General features: G+C 42.9%; 1 protein-coding gene across 4 annotated transcripts in view; it reads left to right on the top strand.

Annotated features, from left to right (window-relative positions):
• SLC24A1 (solute carrier family 24 member 1) overlaps positions 1-27,532 on the top strand; it is a 52,744-nt gene that overhangs the window by 10,474 nt on the left and 14,738 nt on the right. The gene's annotated exons all lie outside the window — the stretch shown is intronic.

Raw genomic sequence — 27,532 nt, 5'->3', positions numbered from 1 at the left:
TCTCTCTCTCATCCCCAGCCCTTTTTATATTTCATTTTGAGACAGGGTCTTGCTAAGTTGCTTAGGACCTTGCTAAGTTGCTGAGGGTGACTTTTTTTAACGTCATCTTTTAAATCTTTTATTTTACAGATAACTATTGCATAAAATTTGAAAATTTGGAATCCAGAAAAATTGGACATGTGTAAGGAAGAAAATAAAACCATTTATAATTTTATCACCCTAGTAACATGTTAATCTTGCCTTCTAGACTTTAAAAAAAATTTAAAAATATCTTTTTAGTTCTACATGACAGTATAGTTTGACATATTATACATACATGGAGTATAACTTCCCATTCTTGTTGTTGTACAAGTTGTGATGTGGAGTTACACTGGTCATATATTCATATAGGAAACTTATGTCTGACTCATTCTACTGTGTTTCCTATTCCCATTCCCCCTCCCTTCCCCTCATTAGTCTAATCCCAAAAACTTCTACCCCACTCCCCCTGCCTTATTATGTGTTAGCATTTGCATATCAAAGAGAACATTCAGCCTTTGATCTTTTGGGACTGGCTTATTTCACTTATCATGATAGTATCCAGTTCCATCTATTTATTGGCAAATGCCATAATTTTATTCTTCTTTATGGCTGAATGATATATACACACAATATTCCATTGGTATATATACACAATGGATAGAATGAATGGATAGAAAAAAATGTGGTATATATACACAATATTCCACATTTTTTCTATCCCTTCATTTGTTGAAGGGCACCTAGGTTGGCTCCATAGCTTAGCTATTGTGAATTGAACTGCTATGACATTGATGTGGCCGTATCACTATAGTATGCTGATCTTAAGTCCTTTGGTTATATGCTGAAGAGTGGAATAACTGGGTCAAGTGGTGGTTCCATTCCAAGTTTTCTGAGGAATCTCCATACTGCTTTCCAGAGTGATTGCACCAATTTGCAGTCTCACCAGCAATGCATGAGAGTGCCTTTCCCCCCACATCCTCACCAACATTTATTGTTACTTGTATTCTTGATAATTGCCATTCTGACTGGTGAGGCTGGCTTTTAACATGTGATCCTCCTGCCTTAGCCTCCTTAGCTCCTGGTGTTATAGGTGTGTGCCATCTTGCCCAGAAGAATTCTCAATTTTAAGATTATATACTTTCAGTGTTAACCTGATAGTGAATGCTAATAGATGACAAAAGAAATGCCCAAAAAACTAATATGAACAGCAAAACTCAAACCTCTGATCATGCCTAGTCCATCAGTTTGCTATTTTCATGGATATTTATATGTCCATCGTTGAGAGTTTACATGCATTACAACACAGTAATTTTTCTCCCTGTGCATATGGTGATATTTCATATAAAATTAGATATTTGTGGTGTTCTACAAAGAACAGCATGATTTCTCAATGCTCTGCTCCCTGAATTGATTGGAAATAAAACCAACAAATATTTTTTTTAGTGTGGGAGAGTGGGCATATAGATGATAAATAAGTAAAAGAAGTTAAGAAGATAATTTCAGAGTATGACAGAAATAAACAGTGCATGTGATGGAAAATGACTGTACAATCGCTGTCTTTATAAGGGGAGGCCTTTTGGGGTGTGAGGAGAGGTATAAATAGAGATTTTCAGAATGAGAAGAAAACTGGGCAAGGATTTCTGGAAGAAGAAATAGCATTTGCAAAGGCTCAGAGCTGGAAGGAATTTGGCATGAATGAAGGTTAGTGAGTACAGGGAGAATGGTACAGGATACCTCTGGAGAGGAGGATGGGAGCTGGCAATCATATATCGAGTTTGAATTTTATTTGAAGCTCAATAGGGGAATGATATAATGACAGTACTGTTTAAAAGGTCCCTCTGTAATTGCTGGGTAGAAATTGAATTGTAGGTATGTGAAAGTGGAAGCAGGGAGTTCAGTTAAAAGGCTGTTACGGGGCTGGTGTTGCTCAGTGACAAAACACTTGTCTAGCATGCATGAGGCACTGGGTTCAATCTCCAGCACTGGGGGGGAAAGAGCAGCTATTATGAGCATCCAGCAGTATATATTGATAAAGTAGTCTCCAATTATTTGTGGGAACACATTGCCAGATCCCCAGTGAATGGCTGAATCTGAGAATAATATCAAACTATATGTATAGCATTTACTTGATAACTTTTCATTGGCAAATTTTTGAATATTCAGCATTAATACTCTTGTACTTTGCGACCATTATTAAATAACAAAACACTGGCACACAAGCACTGTGATATACCAAGATAGTCAGTTTGATAACCAAGAGGGCTACTAAATGACTAACTATATACAGTATGGATACACTGAACAAAGCATGATTCATGTCCCAGGCAGGATAGGGACAGGTGAGATTTCATAACACTATTCAGAGCAGTGTGCACTTTAAAACTTATAAATTGTCTATATCTAGAATTTTCTATTTAATATCTTTAGACCATAATTGAACACAAGTAACTGAAACCGAGGAAAGCAAAACTGAGTAAGTGGGGGGATGATGACTACTATTACTACCATGCACCCCACCCCCATGCACACACACATATCTTTAAAAGATGTTTTGAAGACAGAGTCATCTGGACTTGGTGATGAAGTGAATGTGGAGGGTGAGAGAGTGGGAGAAGTCAAGGATGATGCTGAGCTTTTCAGCTCGTGTGGTTGAAACAGATGACTTGAGAAAGGATAGTTTTAGGGAGAAACTCAGGTAAGCTCCCAGTATGAAATGGTGAATTTGGGCATCTACCCACTCACCTCCAAGTAAATATTGTCCAGGATGCAGTTAGTTATATGAATAAGTGTGGAGCTCAGGAACAAGGTCTAGGCTGGAAGTAAAAATCTGTGAATCACCAACAAATGTATGGTAATTGAAATCAAGGCTGACCAAACCAAATAAATAAAAAATAAAACAGAAAACAACACACACACAAATAAGGGTGACCCATCCTTCTCGGAAAGATGAAAGAAATAGCCCAGGACTAAGCCCTCAAGAACCCCAACATTCATTCATCTTAAATACCTTTGTGTGAGCCTGTGTCAGATCTGGGATCTGGTGATAGAAATCAGTCATATTTCCAGGTCTCAGGGAGCTCAGCCTAATGGTGGAACCGGAGGTGATACAGGTTCTTTGTGGAATTTGATACTTGTCAAGAAAAAGGATATAAAGTCATTGCTACAAAACTAGGTACAAGTCTTGAAAGATGTATGTGTAGGGGCGAGAGAGACCCTGAAGTTTAAGCCTCATCAGCTACACAGTGAATCCTCCTCAGTGTGGAAGACAGAAGTAAAACCAATAGTTAGTGTCATGTGTAATGATGTAGGTCAGTGCCAAGGGATTCCATGCTGCAGGAGCAGATAAGAGAGTCAGAGAAGGCTTCCTAGAGGAGATGAAGCTTAGCTGAATCTTGAAGGACAGGCAGCTTACTAACTGAGCTGGGGTCTTGTAGGCTTGTGCAAAGGCCAGAGGAATGAGAGAGCACAGGTGATAGCTGTGCTTTGCAGAATGGTGGCCGCGAGCGACATGCAGCTTAGACACTTGAAACACGGCTAGTCCAATTTGAGAGGTGCTGGAAATATAAAATATACACCAGGTTTCAAAGGCTTATTATGGAAAAAGGGATGTCAATTAACCTGAATCTTTTTTGTATTAACTGCATGGTGAAAGAGGTGAATGAGGCTCAGGTGGCCGAGACGCCCTCCTGAGGACAGGGGGCTCCAGAATGCAGGGAGTGGGCAGTGGTGTGCTTTGCTCTGACGGGTGGAGAATGAACCAGAAGAAGAACAGATCAGCAGGCAGAAGCCTGTTGCATGTGTGTAGGCAGAGGAAGGGAAAGACTAGGCCAAATCTGAGAACTTTCAAGAACTAGGTCTGATGGCTAATCGGTGTGGGTGTGGGCTCTGAGGGAGGGAGAGGGAGGAATCTGGGAAGTTCCAGGTTTGCAGTACAGCAGAACATGGGCTCAGGGGAGACTGCTCAGTGAAGGGCCACAGGGAAGCGTATTCCTTCTTGAGTGTGGCCTGGGTGCAGGCAGAACTGACTGAGGACTCAGGATATGTTTGATAAATGAATGTTTAAGAAAAGATCACAGACTAAAGTGTGTGGTACAGGAAGTGCATAATGTACATTCTAGAAAAGAAATGGCTACATCAGTGGCAGATAGAAACTGGAGGTCAGGAGAACAAGCCTCTGAGTGCCTGCCACAGTTTTCTACCCCAGGTTCCCATAAACAGCAGCAAGAAACCCATTCCTCACTCCCAGCCAGAGGCATCTCCGGTGCTAAGGTATTTGGCTGACATGACACACTTATGGGTTTCCTCTCCTCCTTTGCTATTTTAGTTTTGTAAAGAGAAGGTGAGAGTGATTAGACTGAAGAAAGAGGAGGGAGGACAGTGTGACATGAGAGGCAAATGTAGCAATGTGTGCAGATACGGGATATTCAGAAAGGAGCTCCTTGTCAGAACTGCTAAATGGAAACTGGATGCAATATTGCAGGCCTATAATCCGGCAACTGGGGAGGCTGAGACAGGAGGACTGCAAGTTTGAGGCCAGCCTTAGAAACTCATCAAGTCTCTCTGTCTCAAAATAATAAATAAAAAGGGCTGGAGATATAGTGCCTCTGGGTTCCACCCCTAGTACCAAAACCAAAACCAAAACCCTGCTAAATGGACCCCTTGGCCACACTCAATTACATCCGGTTGAAATGTCAATAATTTGAAAGAGAGCTACTAAAAAATACAGATTTGACCTCATTTCCCTATTTATGCTGGAAAAAGACCCCTCTAAATGGAGATTTGGGGATCAGGAAGGTTCTGTCACCATTTTTATGAATATGGATGAGTCATGAACTCTTCATGTCAATTTTCTCACCTATCAAAATAACAGTAATAATACTAGCCCTCTTTATTTCACAGTTGGCATTACTGATTAAGAAAATGTAAATAGTTTTAGAAATTTAGAGTGCATTCTGAGGTTAGCCATAAATGAAGAACCCACAGAAAAATATTTGACTTGAATAAATTTGAATGGCAGAGAAGTCATTAAGTGTGTGTACCATGGGGCAAAGATCAGTCTCTGGCCCCTCTGTGGACAGAGCCAGCTGTCCCAAAGGATAAGCCTGGCCCTCGACATTTCTTTGCCTCTAAAGAGAATTCACTGGGTGAGAGTCCAACAGGATATCCCAGTAATCTTAAAGGTGCATCATGAAGCAATTAGGGGGATTTCTTAAAATGCATAGTGTTCGCTTTTTTTGTAGATTACTTTTTTATATATTTTTTTATTTATATATGATAGCAGAATGCATTACAATTCTTATTATACATATAGAGCACAATTTTTCATATCTCTGGTTGTATACACAGTATATTCACACCAATTCGTGTCTTTATACCTGTACTTTGGATACTAATGATCATCACATTCCACCATCATTTCTAACCCTAGGTACCCTCCCCTCCCCTCCAACCCCTCTGACCTTTCTAGAGATAGTCTATTCCTCCCATGCTCCTACTCCCTATCCCACTATGAACCAGCCTCCTTATATCAAAGAAAACATTCGGTATTTGGTTTTTCAGGATTGGCTAACTTCTCTTAGCATTATCTTCTCTAACTCCATCCATTTACCTGCAAATGCCATGATTTTATTCTCTTTTATTGCTGAGTAATATTCCATTGTGTATATATGCCACATTTTTTTATCCATTCATCTATTGAAGGACATCTAGGTTGGTTCCACAGTTTAGCTATTGTGAATGGTACTGCTATAAACATTGATATAACTGTGTCCCTGTAGTATGCTATTTTTAAGTCCTTTGAGTGTAGACAGAGAAGAGGGATAGCTGGGTCAAATGGTGGTTCCATTCTCAATTTTCCAAGGAATCTCCATATTGTTTTCCACATTGGATGCACCAATTTGCAGTCCCACCAGCAATGTATGAGTGTGCCTTTTCCCCACATCCTCGCCAACACTTATTGTTGTTTGTATGCATAATAGCTGCCATTATGACTGGAGTGTGATGATATCTTAGAGTGGTTTTGATTTGCATTTCTCTAATTGATAGTGATGATGAACATTTTTTTCATGTATTTGTTGATTAATTGTACATCATCTTCTGAGAAGTGTCTCTTCAATTCCTTGGCCCATTTATTATTGGGTTATTTGTTTTTGCTTTTATTTTGTGTGTGTTTAGGTTTTTGAGTTCTTTATATACCTTAGAGATTAGTGCTCTATCTGGTGTGTGAGGGGTAAAGATTTGCTCTGAAGATGTAGGCTCTCTATTCACCTCACAGATTGTTTCTTTTGCTGAGAAAAAACTTTTTAGTTTGAGTCCATCCTATTTATTGATTCTTGATTTTAATTCTTGTGCTTTAGGAGTCTTATTAAGGAAGTTGGGGCTTAATCCCACATGATGGCTATTAGGGCCTGCTTTTTCTTCTATTAGACACAGGGTCTCTGGTTGTATTCCTAAGTCCTTTATCCATTTTGAGTTGAGTATTGTGCATGGTGAGAGATAGAGGTTTAATTTCATTTTGTTGCATATGGATTTCCAGTTTTCCCAGCACCATTTGTTGAAGAGGCTATCTTTTCTCCAATGCATGTTCTTGGCACCTTTGTCTAATGTATGCTAATTGTAGTTTTGTGGGTTAGTCTCTGTGTCCTCTATTCTGTACCATTGATCTACCAGTCTGTTTTGGTGCCAGTACCATGCTGTTTTTGTTGTTATTGCTCTGTAATATAGTTTAAGGTCTGGTATAGTGATGCCACCTGCTTCACTCTTCCTGCTAAGGATTGCTTTAGCTATTCTAGGTCTCTTATTTTTCCAGACAAATTTCATGACTGCTTTTTCTATTTCTATGAGGAATGCCATTAGGATTTTGATTGGAACTGCATTAAATCTGTATATTGCTTTTGGAAGTATGGTCATTTTGATAATATTAATCCTGCCTATCCAAGAGCAAGGTAGATTTTTCCATCTTCTAAGGTCTTCTTTGATTTCTTTCTTTAAGGTTCTGTAATTTTCATTATATAGATCTTTCATTTCCTTTGTTGATTCCCAAGTATTTTATTTATTTATTTATTTATTTATTTATTTATTTATTTATTTATTTATTTATTTCGAGGCTATTGAAAATGGGGTAGTTTTCCTTTCTGAGGATTTGTCACTGATATATAGAAATGCCTTTGATTTATGGGTGTTGATTTTATATCCTGCCACTTTGCTGAATTCATTTACTAGTTCTAGAAATATTCTGGTGGAATTTTTAGGGTCTTCCAGGTATAGAATTATATCATCAGCAAACAGTGCCAGTTTGAGGTCTTCTTTTCCTATGTGTATCCCTTTAATTTATTTTGTGTAATTGCTTTGGCCAGTGTTTCAAGAACTATGTTAAAAAGAAGTGGTGAGGGCTGGGGATGTGGCTCAAGTGGTAGTGCGCTTGCCTGGCATGCGTGCGGCCCGGGTTTGATCCTCAGCACCACATACCAACAAAGATGTTGTGTCCGCCGAGAACTAAAAAATAAATATTAAAAAAATTCTCTCTCCCCTCTCTCACTCTCTCTTTAAAAAAAAAAGTGGTGAAAGAGGGCATCCTGCCTTGTTCCAGTTTTTAGAGGGAATGCCTTCAATTTTTCTCCATTTAGAATGATGTTGGTCTGGGGCTTAGCATAGATTGCCTTTATGATGTTGAGATATGTTCCTGTTATCCCTAGTTTTTCTAGTGTTTTGAACATAAAGTGGTGCTGAATTTTGTCAAATGCTTTCTCTTAGTCTATTGAGATTATCACATGATTCTTATCTTTAAGTCTATTGATGTGATGAATTACATTTATTGATTTCCATATGTTGAACCAACCTTGCTTCCCTGGGATGAATCCCACTTGATCATGGTGCACGATCTTTTTGATATGTTTTTGTATTCGATTTGCCAGATTTATATATATATATATATATATATATATATATATATATATATATATATATCACATTCAGGGCTCTGGGTTCGATCCTCAGCACCACATAAAAATGAAGAAATGAAATGAATTTTTGCATCTATGTTCATTAGAGATATTGATCTAAAGTTTGTATTTTTTTGTTTGTTTGTTTGTTTTGATGTGTCTTTGTCTGGTTTGGGAATCAGAATGATACTGGCCTCATAGAATGAGTTTGGAAGTGCTGCCTCTTTTTCTATTTCTTGAAATAAATTGGAGAATATTGGTATTAGTTCTTCTTTAAAGGACTTGTAGAACTTGGCTATGTATCCGTTTGGTCCTGGGCTTTTCTCAGTTGGTAGACTTTTGATGGCATCTGCTATTTCATTGCTTGAAATTGATATGTTTAAATTCTGTATATCATCCTGATAAATTTGGGCAAGTTATATGATTCTAGAAATTTGTCGATGCCTTTGATATTTTCTATTTTATTGGAGTACAAGTTTTCAAAATGTACAGTGCTCGCTTTATATTCAGACTGATTCTTTCTACTCTGACTCATTTGTTTGTATGTTCATTCATTCATTCATTCATTCATTCATTCATTCATTCAGCAATGTATGTCCAAGCACTCAAGTCTTTCCTGTCATTTAAAACTTGAATTCCACCTACTGCAGAAGCATTCCAGGCCCTCTCAGCACAGAACGTTCATCTCTGACTTTTGTGTCATGAACCACATTCTGCTTTGTTTTGCATCTGTTATATTTGTCTCAATTCCTTTCTGGATAAAAAAAAATCCAAGTCCTAGACTTCATTTATCCCTAAAGTCAATAGCATGACACTATATAAACAGCAGATACTCCGTAAATAAGAACTGAATGAATGAATTGGATGGGTGGGTGGGTGGCCTTGGATCAGGTACTATTTCTGTCTTTTCTGAGCTGAACAAAGAAGGAAGTGTAGTGTATACACTTCTGGTTTAGCAGTGGAGGTTGGTGGGGGAGGGAAGCAATGGAAGGTGAAGAATTACTGGGGCAACCATTAGTGATCTGCTGCTTGAAGTCAGTACTGGAGGCCCCTTGGGAGTATCTACTCATCTGGCTCACCTTTACTGAGCACTTACTGTGTACAAGATACCATGTCACAGGTAATAGAGATGATTATAAGTTCACTGCATGGCAAAAAAAGAAAGAAAGAAAGAAAGAAAGAAACAGGAGTCTAGCTGGGTAGACAATGCATATGTGTGAAAAGTTAAACAATGAGTTCAAATAGTATTTCAATGTTGTGAATGCAAAGTCGCAAACTACTGCGGGCTGAATGCTTTTCTTTGTCGTGGGTGAACTGTCTAGGGCTGTCCCACTTCCTAGCTGGCTGCTCCATACTGCCCACAAGACACTAGCTCTTATCTGATCACACAGTTGGATTTTAATATCACAAAATGTGCTCACTGTTGCTATGCAACATTTGAAGAGAAACATATAGTCAGCTAGATTAAGAGTGGTAGGGCTGGGGGCTGGGTTGTGGCTCAGTGGCAAAGTGCTTGCCTAGCACATATGTCACTGGGTTCGATTTTAGCACTACATAAAAATAAACAAATAAAATAAAGATATTGTGTTCATCTACAACTAAAGAAAAAAGATTTGAGAAAAGAGTGGTGGGGTTGTGGCTCAGTGGCAGAGCACTTGCCTAGCGTGTGAGGCACTGGGTTTGATTCTCAGCACTATGTATCAATAAATAAAATAAAAGTCCATTGACAACTAAAAAATATATTTAAAAAAAGAATGGTGGGGATGAAGGGGCCATTTGGAAAAGCTTTATACAAGAAGGCACACGAATTTTCTGAAAAATGGATAGGATTTAGCCAGTCAAGAGGAATGGGGAAGGCATTTTAGGCAGGGAAGAGGGCATACACCAGGGAAGAGAAGTTGGAATGGACTAGGTATATTTAGAGGGCAGTTCATTTATTCGTTCACTTAATAAATATTTATTGCACTTTTGCTGTTTGTACATATAAATAAATTGGGGAAAGTGTTTTGAAGGAAAATAATAGGCATCTATAAAAAAGAATCATGTTTAGCTGCCTGGAGGCAGATGGCATTTCAGTGGAGACGGGAGGAGGGAAAGAGCATTACAATGGGGGAAGAGGGGACCATGATACAGGCTTCAAGGGGACCGGAGACAATGGCATATCCAGGAGCAGAAAGGCAGTTAGACTGGCCCTGGAGAGAGAGGGAAGGAGGGAGAGAGAGAGTAAGGTCTCTCCATGACATCTGACTCCTATGTTCTTGGGATTCCTGTTCCTATTTGCAGGGGAGCAGCAGTATGGTAACAAGAAGCTGCAGGTGGGCGCCATATGGAAGCAGCCCATTGGGGACATTGCAGAGTCTCAGCATACAGCCGTAGACCAGGGCACTGTGGTTTTGATGTGAGGGAACCCGGCTGTGCTCCGACCTCCAGGGTGAGCCAGGAAGGAGGGGCTATGTTGTCAGGAACTCTCACCTCCAGAGTGTGTTTCCAGAAGGTGCTAGTTTGGGAGCTAAGTCCTGTAGGTCCCAGCTGGCCCCATGACTACCCTGCTGTATAACTCGGGTCTCATGTTGTCCATCTGCAAAATGACTGTTTGGACCAGTTAAACTCAAGCCTGGTTTCCAGTCCTAATGTGGTAGGATTGTTTAATATAAAAGCCTGGAGGTTTTAGAATGCCCCAGAACTAAGAGGAAAATAGGAGGAGCGCTGGAGGTGGCAGGAAAGTATGCAATTTCTGAAAAATCGTATTTTACTGATCTTGTTCTATGGGGTATATGGACAGAATCATGGGGAACTTGAAAGGAGAGGCTGGGGCCTGAAACCCCTCCAAAGATCTCTAACCTGTCATGAAGTACTGCACCACTGCAGCCACTAGATGGCAGAAGAGTTCAGATAGAGAGGGATGAGGGGGTGGGAGAACTAGGCAAGCATTGAAGCATTGTCTTTGGATATTCCGATGCAAATCAGATATTTCTACTTGTGTCACTATGAATAAGTGTGTGTCACATCTGTGTACAGTAAAGATGTGTTTGTATGTGCCTGCCCATGATGGTTTCTGAGCAAGAAGACAGAAAATAAAACTGGACTAGGAATCAGAAGACCCGCGTGCTAGTGTGGCTCTTTTCATTCCCTCTCTATATGACCTTGGCATACCACCTAGCTTCTTTGAGGTTTCACTCTTTTTCTGTAGAAGGGGATCATACCCTGGCTTATCTCTGGGCGGGGTGATGATAAAATGCAATCATGCCCCGTGGCTTATAGAGTTGTACCCATGGGCAGGGGGTCTGCGTGGTGTGTGGATTAGGGTATTTCTAGAAGGGTGTACTTCCAGGGAGGTGCAAACCCTTGGTAAGGTGGCATCCTTAATACATATGGTCTGCTACTTGTCAAGACTTTGGGGAATTAGACAGGACATAGAAGAAGCCAGTTCTGGAAGAGTTGAGGGAAGGCTGAGAGAGGAAGCAGTGTGCCTCTCCTATTTGGAGACAAAGCAGTGGGGGGCTCAGGATAAGGCTTCTGTGCTTTATCTCTGACCTCTATGGGATGAAGGCAGGTGAGAGAGATCTTTCTGTGGCTCTTCCCCTGGCTTGGGCAGAGTTCTACTGAGGCCTGTGCCCTCGCTGTGCTAACTGAAGGGAGCAGCTCAGCCTCTCTGCACAACAGCATCATCCGCTGCACCTTCTACCAGCTCATGATCCACAGCCTGGACCCCCTGGGGATAGGTAAGCAAGGCTTCCCCAGACCTGTGCATCTGAGCTCCAGCAACTGGAAAACTGGGACTGCAAATCTGAGAGGCAGTGGTTTGGGGATGGGAAGAGGGTCAAGAGAAAAAAGTGTAGGTGGTGAAAGACAATCTGGGAGACAAGGAAGAGGCACCCCAGGGGACTCACCAAGAGAGGGCCACCTGAGAGGTGAAAGCCAAGATCCTTGGTACACACATCCCACTACTTACCTGCCTCAGTGCCCCTTCCTGTAAAATCTAAAGGGGTTCACCTGCAGGCAGGCCATGAGTGCCAAGTGCCCTGCTCTGGCCTTTGTTGGGGCTAGCCCTAGCATCCTGCGAAGTATTTCCAGCCTGGCAGCTTGGGCCAGGATGACTAGCCAGGGATGCTTCTGGGGGGCACCTCAGCAAGGGCCCCACAACCCAGATGCTCTGATTGGTGTTCCCTTTGCGCTGTATTTGACTCTGGAGTCCTGGGAAGCTTGCTGATCCCTTCCCAATCAGGAATCTCAAAGCATACCCTCAGAGCTGCCAGGACCACTTCCGAGGTTGGCGAGGGTAAGCAGTGTCTAAAGAGCAGTGGGGTCCATGTTGAACTTGACAAATGATGGCAGCAGCTAAGACTCTCACTATCCTGCCTTCTGTCTCGACCTTCCCCAGAGAGCTGCCCCAGCATGCTTCTCAGGCTCTAATGGCTGTCTCTCAGGTAGTCTTCTGCTGACCTTGGGCTCCCCCTTCTCTGGGGCTCTGATCCATAACTGACAGCCCATGGAGAAGGCCCTCAGAGAAAGGTCAGCTGTTGGGAGAATGCTAAGGGGTCAGAGTGCCACTGAGCAGGAGGCTGAGGCCAGAGCTGAGTATGACCTGAAAGAAGGACCTACTGTGTCCCAGGGAGCATTCTGACTGACATTTCTGATCTAAGGGGCTTAAATTTTAATCAGGCCCTGAAGAGTCCTCATCAGGGCCTGAAGAGTCCTCATCAGGGCCTGAAGAGTCCTGAAGACACAATATTGGGCATTAGGTGTTAAAACAAGTATACTGTACTGTGAACAGCGTATCACAGAAAAAGTGATGAAAGCTTCCTCAGAAATTCCTCACGGTGGGCCTCGGCAGGCACTGTGAAAGGGTCAGCTCTAGAAAAACAATAGCTCGGGGGTCCCAGAGCAGAGCTTGCAACACCCGCCAGCCTCTGGATGATGAGCGCTAGGGCTGTGCCTGGCCTGGCTCAGTGAGGGGAGCCGTGTCCCTGGGTCATGCTTGCCCACTGCTGGAGAGCGCAGACTCCAGACAAGTTCCGGAGATAGACTCTCCTAAAAGGGACTGCAGGGCTCTCTGCCTGGGCTACCTCTGTGCCCAATAGCCGCCAGCTGGCCTACTTGTCCTAACAGGATTATGGGATGTTCAGGCCAGGCCGAGGTCAGAGGAGATTGATGCTAAGGAGATGATCCGGCTGGGCTGGGAGTGGGGAGGGCATGTGAGGAGACAAGTGCTTGGGGAGCCAGTGACAGAGTTATCTCTGGGAAGAGCAGCCTGCTTGCTCCATCGTCTGTGGGTGTGGTAGGCCAGGACCCTTGAGGCAACTGACCGCAGGAGTGCCCTGGGGTGCAGTTCTGCTCAGAGACTCACCCTGAGACTTGGTCCAGGAGGGGCTGGGACCTCGAAGGGCCTTTATTCCTGACACTCCCCAGATATGTGTTTGTGTGTCCATGTGCTGTTTCCAGATGGCTACCCAGATGTTTCCGTCCTTTCCAGGTGTTCCAACTCTCTCCACAGAGCTGATCAGTGGAAGAGTTGTCTCTTGTGGTCTGAAAGCTCACCTCCCGGTGAAGGGGCTTTTCCTCTCCAGGGTCACATGCCTCTGCTGGTGATTTCACTGGGATGAGTGAGAGAGAGTCCCAGTGCGGGGGACCCTGCTGCTGACCTGCTTTCCTCAGTGGCGTGGGAAATGAGAGGTGAGGGTGTGTGACGAGGATGTGAGGCAAAGGGAAACTTGTTTTTTCTCACCACTCCCTGCAGCCAACAGGGAGTTATCTCAGCAACTGGGGGAGCTCTCTAGATAACAGCTACCCTCCTCTAAACAGAAGACTGCAGTGCTTGATTAATGTCAAGGGCCCTCTGGGGTTTTCTTGCCTCCTTAATCTGAGCTCCCAGTAGCTGCTGGGTGCCAGGACACTTTGGGGGACCATGGGTGTCATAGTGGTGGTTGTAGTCAGAGGCAGCTGCAGCTGAACCAACTCTGAGAACTTGGTAGAGAGGTGGAGAGGAGGTAATTCCAGATCTGGTTAACTATTTCCTGTCCATCGCGGCTGGCAGAGGCTTTGATCCACCCAGCTTCCCAGACTCCTCAGTTTCCTTGCAGTGCCTACATCACGGACTAGAGGATCGCCAGGTCCCCTCTACCTTAAATCTGGGATGCTGGATCTTGTCACGGCAGTGTTGTCTCCTGGGTGGGACAGCGCCCTCAACTACTGTTGTCAGTTTGTCATCATCATTGTCAATGTTGTTCTAGCCAGAACTTAACGTAGTGATTTCTAGGTACCAGGCCCTATTTAAACACATTCACGAATAAATTAATCTAATCTGTTGATATCTCTGGAAAATTTTTACAGATGAAGAGTCTAAGGTACAGAGAAGTTAAGGAATATCCACCTAGGTCCACAACTATCGTGTGAGTGGCAGGTCTAGGGTTGACACCCATGTCATTAGGCTCCAGAATCCATGCTAACATAACAATATGAGTGAAGCACTTTGCAGCAATTAAAGCACTTTTATTTTTTTCTCATGGACTCTCATATCATACTCCAATTGTGTCATGGTGGTGGCTTTTTATAGAGGATTCAGGCCTAGATACTCTGCTTTCCCAAGCAACCCAGTGCTCAGGGGCAGAGCCAGAGAGACCCCAGGGCATCACACTGCTTTCTAATTTGCCTTCCCCTTCCCTCTTTCCTTGTTCCAGCTACACAGCTGGGAGGAGCACCTTCCTGAGCTCCAGCTTCTTGGTCCCTGTCATTCCTTCCTTTCCCACAGTGAAATTACATGCATGAAGTACTCTGCGTCTGTTGCGTGGTGGTGCACAGCTGTAATCCCAGAGACGTGGGAGGCTGAGGTCAGAGGATCACAAACTTTTTTTTATTAAATATTTATTTATTTATTTTTAGTTTTAGGTGGACACAATATCTTCATTTTACTTTTATGTGGTGCTGAGGATCGAACCCAGTGCCTCACATGTGCTAGGCAAGCACTCTACTACTGAGCTACAACCCCAGCCTGAGGATCACAAATTTGATGCCAGCCTCAGCAACTTAATGAGATCCTGAGCAATTTAGTAACACCCTGTCTCAAAATAAAAAAAAAAAAATAAATAAATAGGACTGGGGTTAACAGTGGAAGAGCATCCCTGGATTCTACCCCCAGTGAAGTGGCACCCTCTTTCTCTACAGAAAACCCTCTTCACCATTGATGATTTTAGGACTGTCAGCAAAAGAGTCTCCACAAAAGAGTCCTGTGTAGATAAACTTCCTATTTTCGTGTTGCCCTGTTTACTGGGTCACTGGCCGAGAAGATACCAGCACTCCAGGTGCTGGACACCCCATTTTTCACAAATGTATCCAGTATAGTACTTGAAGAAATGTGCAAACAAGGCCTCTGGCCTTGAGCTGGGCTTCACAGAGATGTCTACATTTTTAAGATAAGTTACCAATTGAGCTCCATGGTAACAGCTGGCAGGGGGAGGAAAGAAAGGGGAGAAGAAGCTCTCCCCTCTCAGGTGTTGTCCTTGAAGAGTTAACTTGCCCAGAACAGTGAAAGAAAAAGCTGCTTTTATGGAAACTTTTGCAGACTGTGAACTTCTGAGCCCCTCCCCTTACATGCTGGGTATAAAACTCTGAAACTCCCTGAATTTCGGGTTCAGGGAATTAATTGATTACAGCAAAAGCTGTACCCTCTGAACCTGGCTGCAGCCAAATAAAACTGTTTTCTGCTATCTTTGGTGCCTTGCCTCGTTTGTCCCTACAACACCAGTACTCCCACTCCCCCCAACAAAGTACTTTGCATGTTGCCTGGCACATAGTCACATGGGAAGAGTTGTTCTCTGCTGCAGTCTGGCTGGGCACAATTCAGGAGCCACTTGTCAAAAGAAACTAACTTTATTTTTAGAACTACAAACGCCAAACAAAACAGCTCCTCAGGAAAAAACCCTCAGAGCCCAACTGCCACCACTGGCTTCCCACAAGCCTCTCACCCCCACACAACCCTCACCACCTCCCACAATCCTCCTGTTCTTGAGGCTGATTGGCTGGGTCTCATGGACGGAGCCAAAGAAGTCCCCCAATGAGCAGCTCCGTGGAGGAGCCAATCAGCTAGATGTTGCTGGGGCCGCTGTGAGCCAATCATCAGCTGGCAGTCTGAAGGGCAGGGAAATAGCCCAATGAACATCACTGCAGAGGAGCCAATCAGCTAGATGTTGCTGGGGCCGCTGTGAGCCAATCATCAGCTGGCAGTCTGAAGGGCAGGGAAACAGCCCAATGAACATCACCGCAGAGGAGCCAATCAGCTAGATGTTGCTGGGGCTGCTGTGAGCCAATCATCAGCCGGCAGCTGGAAGTTTGCTGGCAGCTGGAAGTTTGCTGGGGCCCCTTTGGCTGTGGCTCTCAACATCTCCCCCTCTCTGTTTAAACAACAAGCATGTGGCTTGGGGACCTGCCTGCCTTAGGTTGTCCAATACTACATATGGTCCTTACCCGTCTTCGGATGAGCTGACCTCAGGGCGTCAGCCTCCTGTCTTAGGTTGGTACCATTGTAATTGGATCTTACCCGTCATTGACTACCAGTCCAGTATACAGCCACACCTGTGGAGAGGTCTTTGTCATGACAAGCAGAAGGGAGGAAGATACACCAAGCCAACTGATGGCTCTTGTTGGAAAAATTGTACCACCAATGACATCATCAGCAAAAATACCCCAACACTACCACAAGTCGCTGCACCAACAGATAGTTCACAATGCATAGTCTAGGCAAGTCTAGGCAAGTTCTGCAAGTTCTGCACATAGTTTAGGCAAGTTCTGCAAGCAGTTCAGTGATGGCTATTGCAGAAGCTGTAGATTAGTTTTATCTTTGTCTTCACCGGCACTGGGATGAAGATAGGAATTCTGGCAATAATGGCTAAAGAAAAAATTATGTAACATTCCAGAAGGCACTAAAAGAAAACAATTTTCTTAACAATTTACATTATCTTGAAGAGAATTATTAAATACAATGAAAAGGAAAGGTGAAAGTAAACAAACAGATCTGTTAACCTTCTTTTTTGTTTACATATTAAAACAATTCTTAATAGTTATTTACCCAATTTAAATTAAACCATTTAAATCACGTGGATAAAAAAAATATTTGGATCCATTTTTTCATGAGTGCTCATCATATATGATATATGGACATACGTACATTCAAAAATATAACACAAAACACAAGTGTGCACACATAATATAATACATACAACACATAACATAATAGTAAAGGCCTTATAACTTTTTACAGGTGAAATCTCCATTGCAATGTTTAAAACTCTATAGTCAAAAAAAAAAATAAATAGAACTGATCAGCAAAACATTAACCTAGGTCTGTATGAGCTCAAAAAACAAAATAGAACTTCATGATATGGGAAAGGGCAATAATAAAATAGATATTGAAAAAAGCATCCTGGTTCTGTCGCAGATGTAAGGATAGCCAAATTGGAGTTTTGGATATCAGCTGTTATGGATTTGAGCCAAATCATCTTCTTTTTGGTCTGTAGAAATCGCTTTAGTTAATCTCTCTGGAATCCAAATCGGCTGCTGTTCTCCCTGTGGAAATACACAAACAGGCCCCCGACTCCAGACAATCACTGGGTCAGGATTTTAGTTAATCTTTCCAGAATCCAAATCGGCTGCTGTTCTTCCTGTTATATGAGTAATGCCAAATGATGAGCAAAATTGTTTAAAAGAGGTAGAAGTATAACCAGGGGCATTATCTGTTTTTAACTGTTTTGGAATGCCCACAGTGGCAAAATTTTGTAAGCAATGAGCTATAACATCTTTAGTTTTTTCTCTGGCATAAAGGGAGCCCATCAAAAATCCAGAAGAAGTATCAACTGTAACATGCAAATATTTTAATTTTCCAAATTCTGGCAAGTGTGTGACGTCCATCTGCCAAATATGGTTAGGTATCAATCCTCTAGGATTGACTCCAAGATTAACTTGTGGTAAAAAGGTCACACAATTTTGACATTGTTTTATTATTTGTCTAGCTTGTTCCTTAGTTATTTTAAAACGCTTTTGTAAAGTATTAGCATTGACATGGAACCTTTTATGAAAATTTATAGCTTCTTCTAGTGTAGAGAAAATATGTATGTCATGTGTAGATTTATCTGCTAAATCATTGCCCAAACTAAGGGCTCCAGGCAATCCTGTATGTGCCCTGATATGTCCTATAAAGAATGGATCTTTTCTGTCCCAGATTAAACTTTGTATAGTGGAAAACAAAGAGAAAACAGTAGAAGAAGGGGAAATCCTACCAGCATCTTCAAGGGATATTATAGCATTAACTATATACTGACTATCAGAAAATAAATTAAATACAGAATCTTTAAACATCACAAAAGCTTGTAATACTGCATTAAGCTCTACCTTTTGAGCTGATTGTTTGGGTACTAAAAATGTAAAAGTTTGATCAGGTGTAACTATTGCTGCTGTACCATTATTTGACCCATCAGTGAATATATTTGGAGCATTCATGATAGGTGTTTTTCTTGTCATTTTTGGAAAAATTACAGGATGCAATGACCAAAAAGACAATAAAGGATTAGATGGTAAGTGGTTATCAAATGAAACATTAGATTTGCACATGATTATTGCCCAAGTATTTAACTCATTAGCTAATTCATCAATTTGATTCATAGTATATGGAGTAATAATTTTATTGGGAGAAATTCCAAATACTCCCTTTGCTGTTTTTATTCCTTTGAGTATTAATTGTCCTATAGCCTCAGGATACCTAGTAAGAATAGTGTTAGGAGAATAAGATAAATGTATCCATAATAATGGACCTTCTTGCCAAAATACTCCTGTAGGAATATTTTTTGTTGGTAGTACAATAAATAATAAAGGCAAACTTATATCAATTCTATCCAAATGCATATTTTCCATATATGTTTCAATGATTTTTAATGCCTTTCTTGCTTCAGGCGTTAACATTCGGGGTGAATTTGGATCTGATGGACCTTTTAGGATATCAAATAAAGGTCCCAATTCTCCTGTTGGAATACCTAGATAAGGCCTTATCCAGTTTATGTCTCCTAATAACTTTTGAAAGTCATTAAGTGATTTGAGTTGATCTACTTGTATTTGAATTTTTGGTGGACGGACCATGGTTGAGGATAATAGAACTCCTAAATAATTAATTGGAAAATTTAATTGTACTTTATCTATTGCTATCTCTAGATTATAATTTTTTAATAAATTTGTAAGTGTGGCATAACATTCTAGCAATGTGTTTTTAGCTTTGTGTGCTAATAATACATCATCCATATAGTGAAATATTTGTAGTTCAGGATTTTGATTTCTAAGTGGCTGGATTACTTTGTTAACATAAATTTGACACATAGTTGGGCTGTTAGCCATCCCTTGAGGGAGTACTTTCTATTCATATCTCTGATCAGGACCTTCATGATTTAGTGCAGGGATAGTAAATGCAAAACGTGGACTATCCTCAGGATGAATTGGATTTGAAAAAAAACAATCTTTAATATCTATAACTAAAACATACCAAGTTTTTGGCAAAGCAGACAATTGAGGAATCCCCGATTGAGCAGGTCCCATAATGACCATTTCATTATTAATGGCTCTTAAGTCTTGCAATAATCTCCATTTACCAGATTTCTTTTTGATGACAAAAATGGGAGTATTATGGGGAGATACAGAAGGTTGTATATGTCCTTCCGCTAATTGTTGTTTGACCAGATCATGGGCTACTTGTATCTTTTCTTTAGTCAAGGGCCACTGAGGAACCCATACTGGTCTTTCTGATTTCCATGTAATTTTTATTGTCTCAGTGGCCCTTTGTGAAAATCCAACCCATGTCTGTCTGTTCCTTGATCTATTTGTATTGGTGCTGCTATACCTTGTTCTTGTTTTTCTAATCTTTTTCCTTTCCCAAAACCTTGTCTAGCCATAATAGTGGGTGCATTTTGATTGGTGTTATTTGTTAATGTCAAACCTAATTGATCTAAGACATCTCGTCCCCATAAATTTACGGGAAGATGATCCAATACATATGGCTGTATAGTTCCTTCACATCCTTCAGGATCCTTCCAATCTAATACCATTGCGCTTCTATCGGGATTAGTCGCCACTCCTAGGCCTCGAAGCGTTTGAGTGGCTTGTTGTAATGGCCAATGTTTTGGCCATTCTTGACGAGAGATGATGCTAAGGTCTGCACCTGTATCCAGTAGCCCATTAAATTCATGTCCTTGAATATTTAGTTTTAGCATGGGGAGAGAATCTAAATTTAAAGAAAGCATAGCCCAATCTACACCTGTGGAGCCTAATCCCTTGGAACCTCTTTCAACAGCATGACTGGAAAATTTATCATGTAGGCTTGGTATTATTAGTAACTGTGCTATTCTATCTCCTGGTGAAATTACTGATATACCCTTTGGAGAACTGGCTATAATTTTTATTTCACCTTCATAATCGGGATCAATTACCCCAGGACTTATCAAAAGTCCTTTTAGAGTAGAAGAGCTGTGTCCCAATAATAAGCCTACTGTTCCTTTGGGAAGAGGTCCTTTTACCCCTGTGGGAATGATTTGAACTCCCATCTCTGGAGTTAGCACTGATCTGGCGGAGGCGCAGATGTCCAACCCTGCGCTCCCTCTGGTTTGTCTGAAGAGGGATCTGATGGACAATGTGTCCTGGTCACTACCCTGATGGAGTTGCTGGGTTCCTCCAGTGCTCCGTATATTTGTGGTTTGGGGCCCCGGAGCATTGGGGCCCCCTGTCCATTTTTTGGCAACGGAGCCCGATGCCTTTGTCCACGATATTGTGGATAAACACCTTGTCCTTGTTCGTTTTTTGATAATGGAGTACCCTCTATGGTGGTTTGAGAACAGCATTCATTAGCCCAATGTCTCCCTCTACAGCATCGTGGGCAAATACCCGGTATTCTACTCCTTTGATACCTAGTTTTGTTAAACCCTCCTCCTATGGGGCAATTCCTTTTAAAATGTCCTGTTTGTTGACAATTGTAGCATGTTCTTGGCCTGGTATATAAAGCCTGTTTTACTGCAGCTGCCACAATTTGCCCTTGTTCATTAATGTCTCTGGCATCTAAAGCCTGTTTTACTGCAGCTGCCATGACTTGCTCTTGTTCATTAATGTCTCTACATAATTTAATATATGTGTTTAAATCTTCCTGTTTCCATGGTCTAATGATATCTCTGCACCAACGATTCGCTTGGTCATAAGCCAGTTGTTTTATTAATGGCATTGCTTGTTCTGTATTCCCAAAAACTCTGGTAGCTGTTTGAATAAGCCTATCTACAAATTCAGTGTAAGGTTCATTAGCTCCTTGTATTATCTTAGATAATTGACCTTGTAAACCTCCATGTCCTTGTAAAGTCTTCCATGCCTTAACTGCATCTACAGCAATTTGTGAGTATACGCCAGGATCATATGCAATTTGTTGCTGCCGATCCTCATAAGGTCCCTTTCCTAACAACATATCTAGATTTCTCTGAGAATAACCAGCTGCTGCATTTCGCCCAGCCGTCTCCTTGCAAAATTCCTCATTGGCAACCTTCCATAACAGGTATTGTCCTCCATTTAGCACAGCTTTACAAATATTAGCCCAATCTGCTGGCGCCATGTTTAAGTTGGTAATGGATTCGACCAAGCTCACAGTGAAGGGTGCTTGGGGACCATAGGTTGTTACAGCTTCTTTTAGCTCCTTCACTGTTTTGAAATTTAAACCCTGGTAAATTCGCTGCCCTCCTACCTCAAATACAGGGCATACTTGAGATCCTGTCTCAGGATCCCAACTATCAACTGCGGGGGTTGGGAGCCTCCTAGCATATGGAGGTGGTGCTGTTGATTGGACACTTATGCCCTCTGGTGATAGAATGCTGTTAGTAGCAGTCTCCTGTAGAGGTGGTGCTGTTCGTTGGACACTTACGCTCTCTGATAGAAAGGTGTTATTAGCAGTCTCCTGTTGTAACTTTTCCCCTGATGGCTTTTTCTGCTCTAAACTTCCTTCCTCTGTCTCACTAGCTTGAAAGACCTTCTCTTTTACTTGAATCTTTTCCTCTTTCTGACTAACTTGAGAGACCTTCTCTTTTACTTGAATCAATATGTCTTCTCCTTCCTCTACCTTTGTCTGAATTGAAGGCTTTGGACTAAGCAAACCAGATACGAGTGTCCACAATGGCAATGTGCCAACTGGCAGAGTCCCTGGGTTGTTCTTTTCTATTCTTTTTAAATCTTCACCATGATGGTTCCATTGTGATATATCTAACAACTCCTCCTTAAAAAGCCATGGGCTACATTGTTGTATTGTATCAACGTATGCCCTGACTGTTCTTGATTTTACTGAGATGCCTCCTTCCTCTAACAATTTACTTAACAGTCTTTCGGTTTGTTTTTTACTAATTGCTGATCCCGTATTTCTGCTATAATACAACCCAACAAGATGACGCCAAACAAAACCGAGACAGAATGAAATAAAAATGGAACCATACAAAATCATTATATCAACCTTTCTATCCTCCTGAAATGTCCATCCGTCCTTTCTCCCTATCTGATCCTCAGACGCAAATAGTTTTTCCTCAGATGTGAGCGGTTTTTCTTCCGTCTCACTCATCTCCAGGGACAGGCAAGTTAAAACAAAAATGAAGCAAAACAAAAGAGGAATCTTAGAATGGCTACCCATCCTCTCGCCCTGCCCTCAGGGGCGAGCAGTTTACTTACCCTCAGTCGCTCCCCGTGCGAGCCACCAAATGCCGCAGTCTGGCTGGGCACAATTCAGGAGCCACTTGTCAAAAGAAACTAACTTTATTTTTAGAACTACAAACGCCAAACAAAACAGCTCCTCAGGAAAAAACCCTCAGAGCCCAACTGCCACCACCGGCTTCCCACAGCCCTCCCCATTTTCCTTGCTGGAAAATCAGGGCCGCACCGTTCTGTGCCCATTGCTATGTGGCCTCCAGCGAAGAAGGTGCACAGGGATCTAGAAAGAGGCCTTGCTTAGACTCTACGTGTCTGAGGTCAAAATGGGTATGGCCAAGAGCTTGTTGGCTGTCTGGAGATGAAAGGCTCATGAACATGGCCACCAGTGGTCCCCATGGAGCAGCACACACAGAATGCTATCACCCTGATTTCTAGAAAATTCATAAAAAGAAAGGTGCAAAGGACCTTACTGATAATCTAGTCCAAGGGTGGCAAAAACACATTTACTTGCCATCATTTCCCCATTCCCTGCCCATCACAGATGTCACTGATTAATTCTGGTACTGTATCAGCAAGTTTGGATCAGAATCTTTCCCAATTTATCACTTAAGCAGCCATCACTTGAGCTCATAAGGGAAATAAATCCTACTGTTGTTTCTGAGTGCTAGTATGTCATTGTACCAGAAAGGATGTAGGCTCTGAGAGGGTGACTTGCCCAAGGTCACAGCCAGTTAGAGATGGTGCAGGGAATTTAAGACCAAGTTTACAAATTGGGTGCTGTTAATAGACCCAGTAGGATCAGAATTCCGACACGGAAACCCCCAGGCCTGCCTTTCCCTGCTCACTTCTGCTCTGGTGGCTCAGTTGACCGTCCTAACTGAAGGGGCGTGGTAAGGATGACTTTGCAGTTCCAGATGAGATGTGTTTCCTTTCTTATTCGCAGCCCACCCTCCCAGGACAAGGAGGAGAGCTTGAATCAGGAGGCCAGAGCCCAACCCCAGGCCAAAGCAGAAAGCAAACCAGGAGGTGAGAGGATGGCCGAACCAGTGGGATTTCTCCTGCCACCTCCCTCCCTCCTGTCGGCAGCCAGCCCAGGGCAGGAACCGGGGCACAGATCTTGGCCTCTGTGATCCAGTCAGTCAGAGGGATGAGCTGAGGCTGCCCATAGTCGGTTTCACTCCAGCCTCCTTCTTCCGGTCTGGTCTCCAGATATATAACTGCTGCCCAAGGGGGGCATTGTGAGCTCTTCTTAGATAGGAAGGGAAGGCCAGAAGGCCATTTCTTTCTAATTTTTTTTTTGGTAGTTGTAGGTGGACGGGGCGCCTTTATTCTATTTGTTTATTTTTATGTGGTGCTGAGGATGGAACGTAGAGCCTTCCACATGCTGGGCAAGTCCTCTGCCACTGAGCTACAGCCCAAGCCCCATGGACTCCCATTCCTTTTTTGCTAAATCTTACCTATGTCTTCTTCCTATTACTTCTACCTAAGGATAGGGTTATTAGTGATTGATGTGAAATCAGCAGCCCCAGAGAGAGAGGGAAGGCTCTGCTGGATGAGGGAAGGCCACTAGGGGTCTGGTAACACAGACATCCAGCATCTGTGTGGTGACCAAGATGAAGGAAGTGGGACAGCTACTGCCATGTGGCCTCTGCACACCAGGTCTGTCTGGTCCACTCAGAAATCCTGGGAGGAAGGTAGAGCAGCATTCTTCCCATTCTGTAGGAAAGGCTATGCAGGCTCAGGGAGGTCAAGGGACTTGCCCAAAGCCACACAGTCAAGATGTGAGAGAGCCTTACCTAAACTATTAGCTCTCCAGAATTTCTGTTTCCCTCCACTCAATCCTGTTCCACGGCTTTTACATGTCTTGAAATCAGCAGGATCCTTTCCGGAGGATTAGAGCCTGAGTGCTGAGAGTGCCCTCCTTCTCTCTGCTTCAACTGCTCGAGCTGTTCACAGCATCCTTGGCCACGATGGCCAGGAAATGTCTATGAATACCTCTCATCTGCAGGTATCTCAGGGGACAGGGCAAGAACAATGCACATCATCTTACTTTTCCTACCAACAAGAAATTTCCCCCAACAAACCTTCGGAGACCACGCTCTCCAATAGCCCTGCAGCCACTCCCGCCAGTGTCTGCAGCTGCCCCCAGAACCTGGTCCACTCTTCTGACTTAACCCATGTTTATCCTTTAAAGAGGAGCCACCAGCTGAGCTCCCTGTGGTCATGGTCACACCAGCCCCAACTCCAGACACTAAGGGAGATCTGGAGGAGAATCCTGGTGGTCAGGTAGGCACCCAACCTCTGCACAAGTGAGGGATTTAAGAAGCCCAGGGAAGGACTTTGTGGTCAAAAATAGTTCCTTCCTGAAGGTCTGAAATTCTATTTGAGTTTCATTCTTCTGGAGTAAGCATCACTCTTCTCTGAAGTCACTTGAAAACCTCAAAAACCTGATGTAGCCAGTAAATTTACTGTTAGCATCTCAATATGAGTGAGGTGATATGTACAAGAATGTGCTGTTGTGGACTGGGGTTGTGGCTCAGTGATAGAGTGCTTGCCTAGCATGTGTGAGGCACTGGGTTCAATTCTCAGCACCACATAAAAATAAATAAAACAAATGTTCATTAACAACTAAAAAAAATCAAAATAAGTTAAAAAAAAAAAAGAATGTACTGTGAGCGCCACACGCTGCGAGAACACAAAGAATTGTTAGTGAGTTTATTGGCAACTAGGGAACAGTGAGACCAGGTGGCTCAGAACACCAGACATCTTGGAATGCCGTGGGACAGCATTCAGCTTGGTGACCCTCAGCCTGGGGACCTCCCAGGCTCCTCACTGCCTGTGCACCTGGCCAGACACCTCAGCCTCAGCCGCAGGGTCTGGAATCCTGACACAGCTTTGTCTTGACAACTCTTCTTCCACCATGCTCTGACCAAACTGAATTTCTTGTCTCCATGTTTTTCTGCTCCACACCTTGGCTCACATGGCTTCCTTGCTCTAGAATGCCATTCTCTCTCCATCTTTAGATAGCCTCATCTTGCCCACTCTTCCAGGCCCAGTTGTAAATACCTCCTCTGCTATGAAGATTCCTCGATGTCCCCAAATCTGAATGTCCATGGTGCTGTGTGCCTGTCTTGAGGCTCTTATCACTGCCTCCCTTGCATTTTTGGTCTTTCTTAGTCCCTACTAGTGGTGAGGTTACTGAAGGCAGGATCCACGTCTGAGTCTTCTCTGTTGCCACACGAGAGGGAAATATAATGCCTAACATCCAGCTATGCTCAATATAGGTCAAGAGACTTATAGTAAATAAATATTGATTGCAAGTTCCATCTGTTTTCCTATCCCAAAGTACTCAATTATATCTCTTTCATAATCCAGCAGTTTAGGGCCCAGCATCTGAGACATTTTCATACTATCATGAAGGTTCCAAGAGACCCAATATGGTTGGCTCAAGTAAAAAGGATTAAGAGGGCACAGAGGTGTCTCTGGAACCTCAGTGCAGGGAGTGAAGCTTGGATCTAGGCAAGGTGTCACATGCCTATAATCCCAGCTACTTGGGAGGCTGAGGCAGGAGGATTGCAAATTCAAGGCCAGCCTGGACAACTTAGCGAGACCTTGTCTCAGAAGACAAGAAGGGCTGGGGATGCAGCTCAGAGGTAGGGTACTTGAGTAGCATGTGCAAGGCCCTGCTTTCAATCCCCAGCCCTGCAGGAGGAAAACAAAAAAAAAAGTGAGACTTATCTCACAAGGAGCTGGATCTAGATCTGGTGGCTTCTCGCTCTATTTGCTACCCACCCTCTGTCCCCTTCTGTGCCCATGCTCTGTCACTCAGCCTATCTTGGCGGCCTGGCTTTGTTTTCCTTGTCAGTCCACAACCTTAAGGCACCACCCCAGGCCTCTAGTCCAGAGCAATGACAGGTTCCCAGCCTTTAGGATCAACCCAGGTGCCAGGACGATGATCCAGTTTGTATCCAGTCAGCTATGGTCAGGAAGCAGTGGGGCACCTTGACTCCAACATGGAAGAAGGGGGCCACCAGTTCAGCTGCAGCTTTGGGGTGATAGTCCTCAGAGAAGAGGGTGCAGGCTTCTCAGACAGTACCATATCTATTGATTGAAATGACTAATTTCCTCCAGGAAGTCTCCCTCTGATGAGAGTGGGTGAGGAAGGAGGGCAGGAATTATTTCAGACTAAAATCTTCATTCCTAATTTAAAGCACAGGCCTCAGCAAGTAACAATGGACTTCTTTACTGGAGGTTCTCAACCCTGGTTGTATAATGGAATAATCTGGGGGAAGCTTAAAAAATTTCCCAGGTCCCTCCCTCAACCAATTAAGTCAGAATATATGGGGTGGGTCATTGGACACCAACGGTTTCAAATGCCTCCAGCTGATATTAAAATGCAGCAGAGTTGAGAATCACTGAACATCCTTTGAGGGTTGCCAGTATTGTGACATTTGCTAGAGATGACACAGACACAGAGTCCAGGCCTTTGCTCAAGCTAGCATCTTATAGGTTATTTGGGGAACCTAATCTGAGAACCCTCAGAATCAGTGGCTTTTAGTGTGGAGATAGTCCATGGTTCCCAAACACCGATCTGTAGACGAATGTATTAGCACCTGGGAAAATGTCAGATTCAGATTACTGGTATCCAGTTTCAGAGATTCTAATTTAGTTGGGACGCATAAAACCAGGAAAACTGCCTATCTTTCTTTCTTTTTGTGGTAGTAGGGACTGAATTCTGGGGTGCTTAACTACTGAGCAACAACCCAGCCCTTTTTAATATTTTATTTTAGGGTCTCACTAAGTTACTAAGGGTCTCACTAAGTTAAGTTGCTGAGGCTGGCTTTGAACTTGCCGCTCTCCTGCCTCAGCCTCCTATG

This window comes from Spermophilus citellus, assembly GCF_964194105.1.
Source record: "Spermophilus citellus genome assembly, chromosome: 4".
In the NCBI taxonomy this organism is placed as follows: Eukaryota; Metazoa; Chordata; class Mammalia; order Rodentia; family Sciuridae; genus Spermophilus; species Spermophilus citellus.
The sequence above is the reverse complement of the archived record's forward strand: the minus strand, read 5'-3'. Positions and strand labels throughout refer to the sequence as shown.